Source organism: Triticum aestivum, chromosome 5D (genome assembly GCF_018294505.1).
Source record: "Triticum aestivum cultivar Chinese Spring chromosome 5D, IWGSC CS RefSeq v2.1, whole genome shotgun sequence".
NCBI classification, from domain to species: domain Eukaryota; kingdom Viridiplantae; phylum Streptophyta; class Magnoliopsida; order Poales; family Poaceae; genus Triticum; species Triticum aestivum.
The window spans coordinates 69130490-69136827 of NC_057808.1; the positions used below are offsets into that span (position 1 = coordinate 69130490).

Genomic DNA, 6338 nt, shown 5'->3' on the forward strand with positions numbered 1-6338 from the left:
GATTGGTTATCTTTGCAAGTCTCTTCAAATTATCAGTTTGGTTTGGCCTACTAGATTGATCTTTCTTGCAATGGGAGAAGTGCTTAGCTTTGGGTTTAATCTTGCGGTGTCTTTTCCCAGTGACAGTAGGGGCAGCAAGGCACGTATTGTATTGTTGGCATCGAGGATAACAAGATGGGGTTTTTATCATATTGCATGAATTTATCCCTCTACATCATGTCATCTTGCTTAAGGCGTTACTCTGTTCTTATCAACTTAATACTCTAGATGCATGCTGAATAGCGGTCAATGTCTGGAGTAATAGTAGTAGATGCAGGCAGGAGTCGGTCTACTTGTCTCGAACGTGATGCCTATATACATGATCATATCTAGATATTCTATAACTATGCTTAATTCTGTCAATTGCTCAACAGTAATTTGTTCACCCACCGTAAAATACTTATGCTCTTAAGAGAAGCCACTAGTGAAACCTATGGCCCCCGGGTCTATCTTCCATCATATTAATCTTCCAACACTTAGTTATTTCCGTTGCTTTTTATTTTACTTTTATTTTACTTTGCATCTTTATCATAAAATACCAAAAATATTATCTTATCATATCTATCAGATCTCACTCTCGTAAGTGACCGTGTAGGGATTGACAACCCCTTATCACGTTGGTTGCAAGGATTTATTTGTTTGTGTAGGTGCAAGAGACTCGCACGTAGCCCCCTACTGGATTGATACCTTGGTTCTCAAAAACCAAGGAAAATATTTACGCTACTTTGCTACATCACCCTTTCCTCTTCAAGGGAAAACCAAGGCAATGCTCAAGAGGTAGCAAATGGTTCCTCAGATTTCAATGATCCAATAAATAAATAACCAATATTTATACAATGCTTCAAACAAAGCATAACTAAATATCATGAAAACATGGTTCAAATCATGAATACAATCAAAAAGAGCCAAACCTGGCACATTGCGATCAAACATGGTTCACATCAGGTTTACAATCAGAAATAGTTCGCATCAGGTAACACAAATATAGAATAAAAAAATAACAAGCTATCGACGTATAACTAGCTCCAATAAGCTAGAAGTCTATGATCCAATGAGCTAGAAGTCTATGATTCTCCCGACTTCTTCGTCTTGGAGCCCACGATGAAACATGAATGAAGTACAACATCTGCAAGTTATCAAACAATATGGTTAGGAGCAAAATAAAGGCAAATCTAAAAGCACATTAACTTGTAGGCAGTCTGTGTGCATAAATAAAGTAAAACAAGCAAAATGAGGCATAGAAATCAGTGGATACAAGTAGTAAATATCAGCAACAAGTAAATACTACTCCAATCACATCAGGTTTACAATCCTATAAATGCGACATTTTTATCATTTAAGCATATAAGGACAAAGTAAACAGCATTTCGATGTTTGAAACAAAGAACCAGAATTTAAATGTTTGAACAGCAAAAAAAATCATTCCAGTAGATAATATCCGGTTTAAATTAACCCCTTTGACACTAATATTATGCAAGCAACATCAAAGAAGTATACATACTGATCAGGTTTAATTAGCACATAGAAGCCAAATACTAGTAAATGATGCTTAGTACACAAAGACATGATTCAGATAAGTAGACAAGAAAATGGCTATCAGTGCATAAATAGCACATGATTTGTATGCATAACTCCTGTGTTCAAGAACTTGATTAGCAAGCAGTACCCTAAAGAAGGTAGCAAGCAAACATTTTACTTCTGAAGATAGGAAACCCATATCAGCACCTTCATCGTGACCGCAAGCTTGACTTGGGTATGCATACTGCAAAGACAAAGGGCATTTGATTAGGCGAAGGAAAACAGCAGTTTAAATCAGCTAATTATATTCTGTAGCACATAATTCAAGATCATGCAAATGCACTATAGACACTGAAAACAGAAAAGATACCCACATTGTCATATATAGTTGTGCTAGGGAATTTTAAAAACATAATCAAATGCAAGTAGGAAGAACACCAAGATTGGTTTCTGTACGAAGATAAACTACAACCAAAGGAAGGGTAATAGATGAAGAAAAAATCCTGACATACAAAGGTAAGCTCAGGACACAGAATAAAATGAGTGGAACTTCAGTACAGCCTATAAATTGTCATGTTCACAATATTAAAAGTAAGCTCAGCAATAAGCATAAAAGTTTTGTTTGGCACCACCACATCAGAAGACACCTTTATTCTTCACTATTATCAGAACACGCCTAAATAATGATGTACTTATTTCCTACAGAGCACGAAGCTGAGCTTGTAGCTAGTAAAACGTGGGGCATAAAACAGAAACTAGACACCATGATTGTTCTAGGCATAAAACTGGTTGTAATAAAATTTGAAGTGATAGGCCTATAGAAGTATCAACATCTCTCTCCACAGACATCCCCAAATAATCAGCAGGCAATATGGAGGAGGGGGGTTTCCCCTGCTTCAATCCTGAATTAGCCATGAATAATCCTGAATTTAAAGTGATCCAGGTATCACAATGCATATGCATCATTTCGTGTCTGGTATTCTCACATTGAAAAGACAAGAAGTAGAAAATGTGGCTCAAGATACAAATCAAAAGGTTGTCAAAAATGACAAGAAAGACCTGGCATCCAACAAACCAGCTAAACCTATAGCTCATGATGAGCTAACTTAAATAAAGACACATAAATCAAAAGAAAAGATCAGCATTACGATTCAGGAAAAGGATGGAAGGCAACAATCAATATAATTTTGCCTTTTCATTTTATTGAAGTTTCATCTTCTGAAATTGTATCCACCCACATTAGTACAGTGTATATAAGCTAGGATTTTGACATTTTGTCGTCCATGATTGAGATGCACCATAAGCCAGGTGAACATGTAGATCTAGACATACCAGCTGAACCATACGTGCAGAAATCGATGGCGAGAAAAGATACTCATTATGATTCAGGACAAAGATGTGAAGCTGCAGTTCCATGTATACATCATGTGAATATCCACTGATTCCAACCAACACGCTAGTGGATCTGAGGGGAGGAGGGAACGAGCATTCGGACGTAACCTGGAGGGCAGTGGAGTCATGGACAAGCTTGGAGCCTTTGTAGATGAAGTAGCCGCCGACGACGGCCGGGGATGCCGCCCTAGTAGACCCGACTCTGCTTTCCCGAGCGTATTCTTACAGCCACTGCACCACCCGAGCCCTGAACCATCAGTAAGACACACAAAATGTCAGATCTGAGCCGTCTCTACTGTGGACAAACACGAGAAGAAGATGGAGGAGTGGAGCAATTTCAACAGAGCAAACGACTGGGAGCTCACCCTAGCCCTCTCCCTCAGCTTGGCAAAGGGCAAGAAAGTTGAGACCAGGCGGTGCAGCGGGCGTTCCGTCGAGCATCTGGGGCGCGCTCTGGTTGACGCTGGACACCTGAACCGGCACTGCGCTCGTCCCGGACCGGCGGCTGCAGGTTGCGGAGCCGTTGTACTCGAAGATCTGCGCGGGGGCGAGGGGAGCGGGCCGTCAGGCGGGCTGGGAAATCAATATCTTCCCCACCATGTTTGCATCAGTGGTTGTGGAGAGGAAGAACACCAGAGGTAGGTAGAAGAAGAAGAAGGTGAGGGGTCTGACCTGCTGCTGCACATCTTGTAGGCTCACCATGGCCATGGCCATGGGAGGAAGAGATGGGCCGCCTAGGGTTCAGGGCGCCGTCGAGGAGGTTGGACGCGGCGGACCTCCACGGTGACCGGAGAGGAGAAGAGGCGGGGCTCCAGCCGACGGCTACCTCGACCGCGGTGGCTCCTCCGCACTCACCGGAGAGGAGACGAGCAGCGGCATCTGGGGCGAGGAAGAAGGCCGGCGCGGGAGCAGCCATCTCTGTCGCCGGATTGGGGATCGCCGGAAGTGTAGGTGGTGGACCTGTCGATCTGGATCGAGGAGAGGGAGGCCGCGTGCTGGATCTTGCCGGGGGGGAGGGAGGAGTGCGAGGGGAGGGGTGGGTGGCGGCGAGGGGAGGGGAGGTGGGAGGGATCGGGGAGCGCTAGGGTTCGCTAGGGTGTGCGAGGGACGAGGGAGGAGTGCGGGCTGTGGCCTGCCTGTGGGTTGTTGGGCTAGGTGGGGTGAGAAGGTGAGGGGGAGCGCTGCCGTTGGATCCGGGTGGATCAGACGGTGCTCGATCCATGATCCGCGTGACATGCTTGTGAACCAATCGAAACAGAGTACATGTGTGCGACGTCCATGACCATATAAGTAGGCCGTAATCGGCTAAAAATAAAGTGCGGATCTCTTTGTCTAAGAGAACCAACTCTTTTGGCGTCGTCTTTCGGCAGTTCCCCTCCGCTGGTGACTTCTTGGTCGTCGGTGATGAGGAGGGTCATCGGATCCCGTCTGTGTGCATCATTTTAGCTTTAGGTTTTAGGGTCCTAGTAGCTTAGGTTTTTGGATCATTCGATGTCCCGACTTCGGGGGCGGGGGCGGCGATACTGAATAAAGAAGCTCTGGATTTTTATCCGGTAAGGCCACCAGCAAGGACCTCGGCACATAGAAGAGCAGGGCATCAAGGAGGTGGTCGTCATCGTCACCTTCCCGGTGACCGAAGACCCGTAGTCATACCCGCCGTTTTGACAACATTTTGAAAGAAATTCAAAAAAAATAAAAAATTGGAAAACCTTCGCATTGTGTCATTATATGTGACCAAGTTACCAGGAAAAATAATAAACTTGTAATATGGCAATTATTTTAAAAAAGTGTTCTCGGAAATGAGCTATCATGCGTGAAGATTCATGGCTTTCAAGCCAGATGATCAATCTTATGGTCACATTCATGGCATAGTTTGTTCAAATGATCTCATATTGTGCACAATGGTGCATCTTGGAATTCCAAACAATGTTGCCTAAGGGAGTTTTCATTTTCTTTGCACGGAAATTTCATTTTCCATTTTTTGAGTGCCTGAATTAGTTTTTTATTCTGAAGGACCTACCATATATTTGTTGCAAAATTGGACCAAATCAATTTTCTAAAATATTAGGCCATATTTAATGCACAATTGACCAAATTGTTGGGTGTCAAAAGCCTTGATCCACCTCTGGTAAAAAGACAAATTTCCATTGATTCAATAGGAAGCGGGTCAAATTTGAACTACAGCTGCCTCATAGTTTGCTCTTTATTTTTTCCAAAAATCATTTATAGGTACATAAGTATCTATTTAATCAGAGAAACATCAAAAGTTTTCCAAGATTCAACCACTAGCTAGGAACGGTGAAGCCCGCCGTTTTGAGCGCATTTTGAAACGGGCATAAAAAATTCAAAAGAAAATAAAAAATTGGAAAACCTTCGCATTGTGTCATTATATGCGACCAAGTTGCCAAGAAAAATAATAAACTTGTAATACGGCAATTATTTTAAAAAAGTGTTCTCAGAAATGAGCTATCATGCGTGAAGATTCATGGCTTTCAAGCCAAATGATCAATCTTATGGCCACATTCATGGCATAGTTTGTTCAAACTATCTCATATTGTTCACAAGGGTGCATCTTGGAATTCCAAAAATGTTGCATAAGGGAGTTTTCATTTTTTTGCACGGAAATTTCATTTTCCATTTTTTGAGTGCCTGAAATGAGTTTTTTTATGAAGGACCTACCATACATTTGTGGCAAAATTTGACCAAATCAATTTTCTAAAATACTAGGACATATTTAATGCACAATTGACCAAATGGTTGGGTGTCAAAAGGCTTGATCCACCTCTTGTGAAAAAGACAAATTTCCGCCGATTTAGTAGGAAGCGGGTCAAATTTGAACTACAGTTGCCTCATAGTTTGCTCTTTATTTTCCAAAAATCATTTATAGGTGCATAAGTATCTATTTAATCAAAAAAACATCAAAAGTTTTCCAAGATTCAGCCACTAGCTAGGAATAGTCAAGCCCGCCGTTTTGACCGCATTTTGAAACGGGCATAAAAAATTCAAAAGAAAATAAAAAATTGGATAACCTTCGCATTGTGTCATTATATGTGACCGAGTTGCCAGGAAAAATAATAAACTTGTAATACGACAATTATTTTAAAAAAGTGTTCTCAGAAACGAGCTATCATGCGTGAAGATCAGAGGGCCACATTCATGGCATAGTTTGTTCAAATGATCTCATATTGTGCACAAGGGTGCATCTTGGAATTCCAAACAATGTTGCCTAAGGGAGTTTTTATTTTCTTTGCACGGAAATTTCATTTTCCATTTTTGAGTGCATGAAATGAGTTTTTTTGTGAATGACCTACCATATATTTGTTGCAAAATTGGACCAAATCAATTTTCTAAAATACTAGACCATATTTAATGCACAATTGACCAAATGG

The 6338-nt window shown here is 41.6% G+C and overlaps 1 long non-coding RNA gene across 3 annotated transcripts; it reads right to left on the reverse strand.

Moving 5' to 3' along the window:
• Window positions 1-817: 817 nt before the first annotated feature.
• On the reverse strand, window positions 818-4028 carry LOC123119503 (uncharacterized). Of its 3 annotated transcripts, XR_006458715.1 has the most exons (5): window positions 3622-4026; window positions 3315-3486; window positions 3058-3196; window positions 1706-1801; window positions 818-1165 (listed from the first exon to the last, which is right to left on the reverse strand). It is a non-coding gene; the product is annotated as an uncharacterized lncRNA (long non-coding RNA). The 3 variants fall into 3 exon arrangements; XR_006458717.1 differs by having other exon boundaries at window positions 1706-3196; window positions 3315-3537; window positions 3622-4028; XR_006458716.1 differs by having other exon boundaries at window positions 1706-3196; window positions 3622-4027.
• Between the last annotated feature and the right edge of the window lie 2310 nt (window positions 4029-6338).